Genomic DNA, 11,793 nt, shown 5'->3' with positions numbered 1-11,793 from the left:
GTGTGTATGAGGCTGTGTATGTGTGTGTATATGTGGGCGTTCTAAATGCCAATTGAGGGGCGCCTCCGACAAAAGGAAAAAAGGAAATGTTTGGCTTAGTCGTTTTTCAAGCGAAGCTCAAGCGCTGACGTCTATGGCGACAACGTGTGGGCAACTCTAGTTACGTCAGAGCGCAGTTGTGACGTCATCCAATTGAACTTGAATATACAAACTAATAATTCTTAATGCGCTGAAATATAGGCAACATTTTATGCTTAAAAGGGCCAAACACATTTATTAACCTTCCAGCGGCAACTGCGACGCTTGTTCAACCTTCGCCAGCAGCTGCGCGGGCCCCCATTTTAATTGGGTAGAGGCTCAGCTTCAACAAATACACACACATACACACACACACACACACACGCTGTCAACGAACCGAACTTGGTGGCGACCTCGCTGCCCCGCCCACTCAGTGTCAACCTTCGGCTCTCTAACGGGCTGCTAGTAGCCTCGACCCATAAATACAAAAGGCTGCCAGCCAGTCAAACTGTTTGAGTGTGTGCGTGCATGCGTGTATGTGTGTGTGTGTATGTAGGTAGTAAAACGCACCGGCAGCTGAACTACCAAATAACATTTTACATGCACACAAAGGCCAATCCTCGTCGCACCGATCCAAACGTAGACGGCCAAGAAGTCCTTGCTGCTGAGAGAGAAATGGTTGGAGAAGGGCGGGGGTTACGGCGTTGTCTGCCCCCACATATACACCCTTAGTCACACACACCCACACACACTTCATGCAACGCCAAGGCCAACGTCGCCTTTCAGCCTGGCATTGTCCCAAGCGTGGGGCACAGGTGGCAGCCAGCTGCCATGTTGGTCCAGGCCGAATCGTTTGCCCAACTTTGTTGCAAGTGGATGTTTCTGGTCGGTGCGACAATGAAGCAGCCTGAAACAAGCGACAAATTGGAATTCATTTAGTGGCCACCTGCAAAGTCCAGCCAATACCGTAAATATTGTGGCTTGGAATTAAATTAAAAGTTGACAGCTCGATTTATTTGTCTATTGATGTGAATATTAGGTGTGAGAAACGACTTCCATATACTTACATGCCTGTTCCCTTGGACCCATAATATAAAAGGTGTGGTGTGGGTAACTATTTTGTTTATTGTAATAATACAAAGATGCTTTTCAAATATTTTCACATACCAAAAAGGATTAGATCTAAGTATGCTTGACAGGTACTACCATACCTTCATTATTTCAGACATATTCTAAAGCCACGATGATTGAAAATCAATAGCTATCGATTTTGGAAAAGTGCAGCTGTTATCATACATTTATTAAAATTATTTAAGATAAGCTAAAGAAAAAATTGCAGTCATCCTGGGCCATTTAACTTATATAATGCTCGATATTACATCAATATGAGTTCTGCGATGTTTCTTGCTCGTAAATAATTATAATTGGCCGTGATTATATTTATATTTAGAAAGAAATCCATGATATTCTATTTGATTTACAAAACCTTCTACTTCTACTTCTACTTCTACAATATAACTGTTATTTTGCATTCAATTTATGATTGAGATATATTATTAATTTGCAAATGGCCAAAGCTCATTGAGAAAGATACTTTTTGACACTCGAAACGGTTTGCCCCAATTGCTGTTTCACAGCTCCTATCTAAATTTCCAAATGAACACGCTTATAAAACGCACAACGCTTATCGGCTCAAAGCGCACTAATTCCAATATAAATAGCCAGCCGGGCGGACGAATGAGCGAACCGCAGAAGCACAACCACAGCCACGACAACCGAAGGCACAGCCATAGCCACAGCCGCAACCACAACCACATCCACATCCACGTTCACGTTCACGTCCAGAGGCAGCCGCTACACATAACAAATGCTACCCAATAAAACCAGTCCGATAACTGTTCATAGCCGATTAACCGAGCGGCACGCAAGCAGCGCTGGCGCTGATGGTGACCAAAGCGAACCAGACCAGACCTGGGACCTGGCCAGAGACAGACAGACAGACAAACGGACGGACGGACAGACAGACAGACGGACCGAGCCGGAGGCAGTTGCAACAGTTGTCGCTGGTTGTTTGATGAGCGTGAAATACAACAAAGTTGAGAACAGCAACAACAAGTGCGGTAAGGCGTAGCGGGGCGTTGCCGGGGCGGAGCGCGGCAGTAGCTGGAGAAAGAGATCGAGAGAGAGGGAGATAGAGAGAGAGAGACGAACGACAGTTGTGTTGAAGGTGGCCTGGCCACTGGACACTGGGCACTCGACTGTCTCTGTCTGCGTCCAGTTCTGGCCGCCGCTGCTGACAAAATGATCGTAAATAATTTTTATTTCAACTTGAAGATACGAAACTAGTCTGCGCCGGCAGCGCAGTCGACGCTGCGTTGAGCAGCAGCTCAAGAATTTAAGAAAGTTTTTCGCAAAACAAAAAGGCGATGATGCATATAAAAACAAAAGCCATTGGCGGGAACGACAGCAACAAACAGAGAGAACTGTTTGCCTTCGGGCCAGCCACTAATGATAGCCTTGCCTGGGATCGGGCCACAGCATATCCAGCACCAGCTCCAGCACCAGCTCCAGCTCCATGGCACAGGTGAGCGGCAAAACTTGGGCATAGATCATGCAACCAAATGACGTTTGGTCTGTGGCAAACAACTGCGGATCAGCTCGAGCTGAGCCACTTCCAGGCCATGTTGCCGCTGCTGCTGCTGCTTCTGCTGCTGGCCTTGCCTGTACGTGTGTGACCTGTGTCAATGGCCGCCGCGCAGTCGCAGTTGCCAGACAGACACATGGCAGCCAGGCAGCCAGGCAGCCAGGCAGCCGGGCAGAGGAGCGCTCATTCTGCCAGCCGCTTTGCCGCAATTGAAATGAAAATATTCGCAAATTGGCTGCGCCCTGCGACCGCTGCGATCTGTTCCTTCTTATTTCTACCTTTTATTTTTCGCTGCTCCAGCTCTGGCCAAAGCCACGCAAATCCCAGCCAGCTTTAAGGTTAACTTGCCAGCGTCGCTGCCTGCCTTCGGCTTCGGCTTCCAATTGGGATGTTTGGCAGGGTAGGGTAGTCAGGGTCTGTGGGCATGCGCAGTGCGCATTACGACTGCCAACTAAGGAAGATACATAAAACTTGATTAGACATTCAATTCGAACAAGGACTTTTTAAGACGCTCGTAGCAGCAACGAATTTTTGTTCAAATGTGTTATAGAATTGAACCGAATTGTTGGTTCAAACTTTTCCTAACCCTTTATTTTCTAAATTTGAAGAAAACAATTCATTTTATAATTTACTTTTGCGCCCGTTCTACTGAAATTATTGCTAGTAGTAAATAATTTCATATACGAAATGCGCGCTAAATTAGATCACCATCCAAAATTGACATTAAGTCAAATATGGTTAGATAAATGCGTAGGTCGGGGTCCAAGCTATTTATGCCCTATAGCTGGGCCTGCCTCAAAGGTTTTCTCTTTATGTTTATGTTTAAGGTTTACGTTTTGAATGCTTGGTAATATTGTATTAGGGCAAATTTTCGGTTCATTCCGGGATCTATTTGGACTGTTTTTCAGGTTTTTCTGTTTTGCTTATAAAGTTTATTTTGGTTTGGTTCAAAACCAGTTTGTCGCAGTTTACACAATTGCCAGAGAACTTAAATCAATTTATTTTCGTCTTGCTAAATCAGTTGTTTTTATTATTATTGATTCCTTATTCTAAAGATAGCTGGCTATCGCTTGACATGATGCTTGAAATGTTTTACTGTTCACCAAGATATGTCGATTTTTATATACACACTCTGCCTTGATCAGTTTAGCTGTTATTACAGGGTATCAAAGCTTTCAATATGCTTAATGCAATCAATATTTTATTTCTTTTTCGCGTTGTTGTTGTCCTTAACGTGGCGTTGTTGTCGTTGTTGCTGCTGCTGTTGTTGTTATTGTTGTTGTTGTTGTTGCTGTTGTCGTTTGCTCTGTGAATGTTTTCATTTCCAGGCGACCATGTCGATTTATTTGAATTTAATCTCTGGCTTAACATGTTGGGCTCCTCGGTTCGGTCATTGGGTTCTGCCCGGTTCTACTCTGTGCTGTTTGGCTCTGTTTGGTTCTGTATCGGTTTCGGTTTCTGAATTTGTTTTCTGTTGTTTCTGCGCTGTCTTCGCTGCTGTTGGCAGTTGTTTAGTTGGTGGCTCTTGTTGGGCGCTGCATTTGGCATACCTCTTGTTTATTAGGGCCTAGGACATTGATCGTCACTTAGCAGGGGGTCGGGTGTTAGTTGTGGCAGGTCAAACTAAGCTAAGTCACAGCAAAAAATAATTGCGAATTTTAACCGTTGCGGTCCTCGAACAGGAGATAGATGCAGATACCAGTTACTGTGGTTGTTGCTGTTGTTGTTGTTGTTGTGCTGCTGCCCTGTCGGGCATTTACAACTAATAGATGCATTTTATGGCTCACGGTGTGTGTGTGTTTGTTTGAGTGTGCTGGTGCGAAGGTGTCCGGCATTTCCTGGGCCTAGCTGCAGCTACTTCTAGTTGGGCCTGGCTGTAGTCGACGACCGCAGTGGAATTTGATTTATTTTATTTGGCGTTAAAAAGCAAAGTTGAACGATCATGTTTGGTGATCATCGCGCTCGATACGAACAGAACCAATGAACCCAACGGACGACCAATGCGACGAACAGCATGTGTATGTATCTGGGCTTTGCAATTGGACACGGATAGCTCAATAGACACAGCAGCAGCAGCAGCAGCAGAGGCAGCAGCAACATCTGAGGCCTGGCTTATTAGATGAAGGCATATAATAAAAGTGTTGCGGCTGCCGTGGAGCTGTTAGGCTGTGAGCTGTGCAAAAAAAAATCTGGGAATTGCAGCGGTGTGTGGGGTGGATTGGGGGCTGTGGCAATGCCAGAAACCAGTTGGTAAAAGTTGGCAAAAAAGCAAAGCAGCTTAGATGCATTTTTACAGCCAAGATGCAGCCCCCCGTCCAGTCCCGTGTCCCGTGTCCGGGCAGGTTTACGTTTACGTCGCGTCGCGTCTCGTCGCTTCGTTCGTTGGCTTTAATTTTTCCATTTGTTTTGGCATTTAAAAATGCGCTTCCTTGTGTGCCCATGAGAGCATTTCGCTAAATAGAGACGGAGCTAGAGAGTGAGAGAGGCAGTTAGTGAGAGAGGGAGGGATAGAGGCAGAGAGAGGGCAGGCCAGCGGGCAGCAGAAGCAGCAACTTCTTGTGACTTGGCCTTAGCTCTTGGCCAAATGCAAAAAGCATTGAATTCCATGGATACTATTGACCCCAGAGCCTGGGCAGAGCACAGTTTTGGCAGCGGCTTCTAATGATGTTGTTGTCGTAGTTGTTGCTGTTGTTGTTGTTGTTGTTGCTTATGTTGCTGCTGATGTTGCTCTTGTGCTTGTCATCATTGTTGTGTTGCTGCTGCTGCCTGTCTTTCGTTTGTCTCATTTAAATTTATTAAATTATATTTGCTACGTTGGCGGCAACTTGTAAAACACACACAAATGCAACAGGCAGCTTTTAATGTGCTGTTGTTGCTGCTGCTGTACGACAAAACAAACCCAGCATTTCCAAGAATTTCGAGCAGCTGCTTCCTGTGCCCCAGCTCCATGTGCCATGTGCATATACGCACAATTTTGCGGCAGTTGTCCACAGCACTGCGGTGGCATGTAAATTGCAACAAAAGATACTGAGATACAAAGATACAAAAGCTGAGAAAGAACGCACAAATGCGTCCGACGCTGATCTTTACATTTAATAAGTTAAGTTTGAAGTTTTTTATTACTCGCTGAAAAGCGCAACAGAATGCTCGAAATAAACTGGACAAAAAACTCTTTTTCTTTAGGGGTCTCTGATATTGTAAAATCTCAGAGGTGTTTCTCCATGCTCTTTTTGCATAGGGTACTCACATAGTATCTGATGTGTCAGCTATATGGCAATTATGGCATTGATTGATTTGTAAATCCTAGACTAAAAACTATCTCCGTCTCCATTGTTTCTGGGTCAACAACAATAGAGTTGTCTGCGTAGAAAAATATTTTGCCAGCTATTAATTTCATTAAAATTTTTATTCAGAAGTAAGAAAGTCAACATATTGAACCTCATTTTTGGTGTTAAGAATCAAAGGGATATTCCCTAAACTTGAAAACTAGAGCTTAGAGTTTAATCGAGCAATTCACACATTTAGAAAATTCTAATTTTGCTCTCTTTACATTTATATACGCATATATTGTAATCATAAAACTTATTTTCAGTATTAGCAGAGTTATAAAGTATACTTCGCTTGCGTTAAGTGCATTCTATTGTTGCCCCTTCTGAGTGTAGAGTTTCTTCTTCAGTTCAAGTTTAGAAACAGTAGAACTTTCTTGCAGTTAAAGTTTGGTTTCTCAGGATCTCGAGGAATTTGCTGTAGATGCCTTATTCCAATCGAACATCAAATGATTCGTTTTAATTTTACATTATTCCATTCATATTCTCTGATGTTAAACATATTTAAAGTCATTTATGATTGTATATTCAGTTAATCGATCTCCACTTTAATTTCGACGGTTGCTAAAAACTTTTCATTCAGCCAGAAGCCTGAAGTGGAGTTGATGAAGTGCCTGCTGAATGGCCAAATGTTGTTTGTTGTGCATCTGTTTGATGGCTTTTGGGATAACAATGCAATGTGGCATGAGTTGCACGAGTTGCATGAGGTGCGTATTATGCGTCGTATGCGTCTATCTGCCTCTCACTTTTTCGCTTTGCATCTCATTCTGTCAACAGCTGTCAGCCGACAGTTGAAGACCAGACAAAGGGGAAGATCACTGTCAAAATTTTTATTAAATAATAATATTAAGCAAATAATAATAATAATAATAAAAAAAGACAAAAAATATGCATGTATATGCGTGAGGCTATTGTACGTTGTCCTCGACTGGCAGTTATTGTGGTTGTTGTTGTTGTTGTTTGTATTTTGAGGGCATTTAATGACTGAACGGCAGTGCCAGGTGAAATACGAACAGTTGCCAGATACCCAGACAGAGACGGAGCTGGAGACAGCAACCGAAACCGAAACCGTGGCTGGGACTGGGACCGGGAATGGGACGAGCACCGAAACGGACCGAAAGGACAGACCCAAAGAGCTAAGCGCAGACAGGTCCAAAAAAATAAACAACAACAAAAAAAAAAGAGTAAATAAAAAAAAAGTAAATATACAAAAACAACAAAAATTATGTGTGTGCGACCATGGAGGATGCGGCCTGTGCACAAGGCGAAGGTGGAGCGCGCGCGCCTGGAATGTCGTACCAGTCAGAAACGGAGACGAAGATGGAGATGGAGCTGGAGCTGTAGCTGTAGCTGGGCATGGAGACGCCGGCTGGAGGGGCATATCAAGGGGTGCATAGGAGACCTAAAGCCATACACAGGCCGCAAGAGCTCAAGACTTTGTTTTAAATATTTAAACTTGCTGCAGGATCTGCGTCTCAACTCGACTCGTCTCGAGCCGAAACCAAGTCCAAGTCCATGTCGACGGATCTTTGATGTTTTTTGCTGCACTGCCGATTAAAAAAATTTATAATGAGCGACGACGACGAAGACGGCGACGGCGGCAGCCGCACTCGTATTTTATATTTTTGCCTCTCGATTTTTCGTTTCGATTTCGCATTTGGAGGCTCAGGAGAACCGCAGCCAAAGCTCTGTCCCAGCCCTGTCCCCCGACCCGACTTGTTGTCCCTTGTCCATCTTCTTGTATGTCCCTTGGTACCCTTTGGCACTTAGTCAGTCATTTAGTCATTGGCCCGGCGGCCGGTTGAAGTCGCCCGGCGACGACGTCAGATTGCGTCTGTTATTATTTTTATGTGCTTTTCTTTTGTCTTTTGCACCAATTTCTGCAAAATTTACTTAAATGCGCCAGATACACACACACGCACACGCACACGCACACACGCAACTGGAGACGCAAACGAGCAGGCGGCAGGCACAACAAAACCAACTGCAGCGCCTCGTTCTGGCCATGCACAGAGATACAAAGATACAAAGATACATATGTATCTGCATGTATGTACGCTCATATATACCTTTCATATGACCATATATACTATATATATATGTATACATGCATATATATATATTTGTATTTGTATTTGTATATGTACAATCGCGCTCCTCATAATCCACTTTAATTTGTCTTTGGCTGCCGCTTTTGTGGCTCGCTTTTCTTTTTCTTCTGTCGTTGCTTGCACGAAGAATTTTAATTGAAACGAGTTTCAGACAGTCTTCAACTAAACGTAGTCCATGTCCCAGACTCTGCGCCTAGACCTGGGTCAAGTTTGTCCAAACCAAACTCCCACAGTTGCCAGAGACAACGAAACTGGTCATAAACTGGCCAAAGGTAGCGATTCAGTTCCAGTCTTCAAGCTAAATTAACTGCTATTTATGTATTATATTTAAATAAGATAAAACAAGTAAGCTAAGCGACTCGAAAATATCATTAAGCATGTTGATCTTAACATTATGTTTATACCTTATGTTCATGTTATATTTTTAATAGTAAGTATGAACAGAAGAAACGCTTATTAGATTGCTAATAGAACGCTCTCTTACAACACGCATAATCACAGCTTGTAAGTCTGTATAACTTTTGTAAGTTGATGAGAATCGCATAGAAGGTTGATATTTATTTAATTTGTAACGCAAAATACGTCTTTACCGCAATTTTTAAAGATTCTTTTAAGTAGAAAGCTAGCAAGAAACTTTTACATTATAGTGTTCACTATGTCAGCTGTGGCATAACGTCTTGATTAGTTAGTGAAATTCTTATTAATGAAATGTTTTATGTAAAGACAGCTCCTTAAATGTAAGGCTGCTCTTTAGAGTATACCTTAGCGCATCGGGACTTGCATTTAGTATGATCTTAATTATTTTTAAGCAAGGTTGGCTGCAAACCCAACCGGATTCCTTTTATTTTGACAATTACGCTCGGCTCTATTGAGTCTCTTGGTGCAGCTCATTGCCATTTAGTGAGGCCAAACGCAAATATTGCTGACAAAACACTCGACACCTGATGGCATCTTCCGCGCCTGCGAATAGCCACAGTGCCCAGTTGGACGTGGTCCAAGCAATTTGTCTAGAGCTTACCAAACTGGTCGCTTGCACGTGTGCTCGGAGAGAGAGAGAGAGAGAGAGAGAGAGAGAGAAGGAGAATGAGAAGGAGAAGAAAGAGCTTCTAAACTGGTCGGGAGCTCAAGTGCAGGGCCAGGGACAGGGTTAGGGACAACCGCGCCGCGCTGCGCCGGCCCGAACCTGAGCCGGTTGCTAAAAACGACAAACAACAAACAGCAATTTGCAAAAACTATTGACCTCAAAGTGGAAGTGGCCACTGGACAGCAGCAGCATGGAGGATGCGGCCAGGCGGCGTCCCTTCACATGAGTTAACTGCCGTCTGCTAATTGAATTCCAATGCCAATACACAATATTTTGGGCTATTATGTTATTACCAAAGATCGGCGCGTTCCAACATCTCGATGCCCTTCACTTGGTCTCGGCAATTGGGACGAACTTTCTTCTGGCCCAACTGGATGCTGCTGTTCCGTATCATTAAACTCACACCCGAAATATGGGCAGGAGCGAAGGGGAGCAAGGACTCAATTGGGAATTATGTTGTAATGCGTTGTGGTAATTACAATTTGTGGCCGGGTTAATGCGCATGTGCAACAACACGTCAACAGACACACGCACCCAGTGCGAGCTGCAGTTGCAGAGTCGCCTGCGTTGCCGAGAATCCAGCGGTTGCCAGCAGAGGAGTTGCTCATGGGCGGCGGGGGCATGGTGGAGCGGGACACTGGCAGCCGGAATGAAATTTGAAACTGGCTATGCTTGTAAAATGGCCCAAACATGCGCCACAGTTGCCAACACAGTGGCAAGCCAACTGATCAAGCGACAGTTTTTGGATAACGCAACAGGAGCGCAGCGAGGTTTTGAACAGGCCCACGTAAACCAGCACTGGCAACCGGATAAAGTTCGGTGAATCAATATATGAATTGAACTAGTATCCCATTTAAAGCTGAGCAAAACTTCAATCGAACCAGTAGTCCTTAAAAAATTAGAACCTCAATCCAAACTAAATATTTTTTTAATTGCTAATTTTTTTTAAGAGGCCGGCCGCTGTTATATTAAATATGATTAGAATTCTTAGATTAAATATTCTAAGAAATCAGAAAACTATTGTCTAAATTAAGGCAATGAAGCTCTCGAGCACAGCGCCCCATTACAGCTGGCGCCCAAACCGTAAAGCGTCCCTGGGCCAACGGCTGCGACCGGCTTCTGCGAAGCCCATGTTGAGGCAGCTGCAGCTCCAAGTCAGCGCGCACGCAGGTGCTGAAAACTTAATTATTGTATAACGCACGACTCGGCCAGTTGGAGGATGCAGCATGGAGGACGTGGCTGCTGCTGCCGCTGATGCGGTATCCGCGGGAGCAGCCACTGAAAGTATTTGAGTTAATTAATATTTTTTACTGGTTGCTCGAGTTTAGGTTGTTAAAAAAATGTTTTATTAATTTTGTTAATTAATTTTATGCCATTGAACGTTGATAAATGTCAAAGCGTACGCGCTCTTTCTCTCCCTCTTGCTCTCTTTAGTTCTATTCCTCTCTCTTTCCCTCTGCAGCAGCTGCTTTCACTGCTGGCCAACAGGTTTCTGTGGCGCAGGCGCCAAAGCGCATGTTCAGGCTAATTGCAAACAGCAAGAACTACAGCAACAACAACAACAACATCAAACAGGACACTAAGCAATTAGCGCACGCGCCTAATTAATTAAGCCAGCATCAGCTTCTCTTCTTTTTTTTTTTTGCCGTCCTACTCCAAATCGTGGCTGATTAGGATGAGCGTGCATCAGATGGGTGAGTGCCGGCCGTGAATACCCGTTCGAATATGCGCCTGGCTCATACTTGCACACATAACTGTCATTGAGCGTAACTATTTATGACTTAAACGACTTGCCGTTGCATATTCTCACAGCCACTGGGACGTGGAGTGTGGAGTGTGGAGCGTGGAGCGTGCAGCGAGTTACCTGGAGAATGTGGCCAATGTCGTTGTCATCGCCGCCAAACGAGTTTTCCCCCCAGCGAGACTTGGTATTGCAGAGAAAAAAACAGTATGCAATTGAATGATTGATTACTTGACTGATTGATGATTGAAGGTCTTGGCTGCGTTGCGGGCATTTTGAATTCGCTTTAAGTGACTGCCGACATGTTCGCTGGGTGTTTTGGTGTTAATTACAGCGCCAACTCGGCAACTGCCACTGCGCATAGCTGACATCAATTAGGCATAAATTGTGCATAAATAAATAAGCAAATAAACTGCTTAAATATGTGCATTAAACTACAACTAATCGTCGCTCAACTGTCACTCACACTCAGCCCAACAACAACAAGTCTTAAGTCTTTTGGCCTGCAGTCAGCATCGGAGCCATTCCATACCCTACTTCTAGTCTCTCAATGTAAACTTTGTTTGTTTTTAAAAGTAATCGTATTCTTACAATCAAGAAAACATAAACTGTGTAGGAGCAAATGGTCTGAGGTTATAGAAAAGATAAAAGCACGCATGGAACAGACTATTTATAGAGCTTCATTATTATTCATAAGCAATATATACTGTTCTAACTGATTGACTAGTTGATTGACTGATTGACAAATAAATTGATTGATTGATTGACTGACTTACTGTTTAGTGATCAACGTCCGCCCAAATAGTGAGACCACCGAATACTTGACTGACTGATTTATAAAATGGTTGATTGACTGACTAAGTGATTGA

Source organism: Drosophila virilis, chromosome 3, assembly GCF_030788295.1.
Source record: "Drosophila virilis strain 15010-1051.87 chromosome 3, Dvir_AGI_RSII-ME, whole genome shotgun sequence".
NCBI lineage: Eukaryota > Metazoa > Arthropoda > Insecta > Diptera > Drosophilidae > Drosophila > Drosophila virilis.
The sequence above is the reverse complement of the archived record's forward strand: the minus strand, read 5'-3'. Positions refer to the sequence as shown.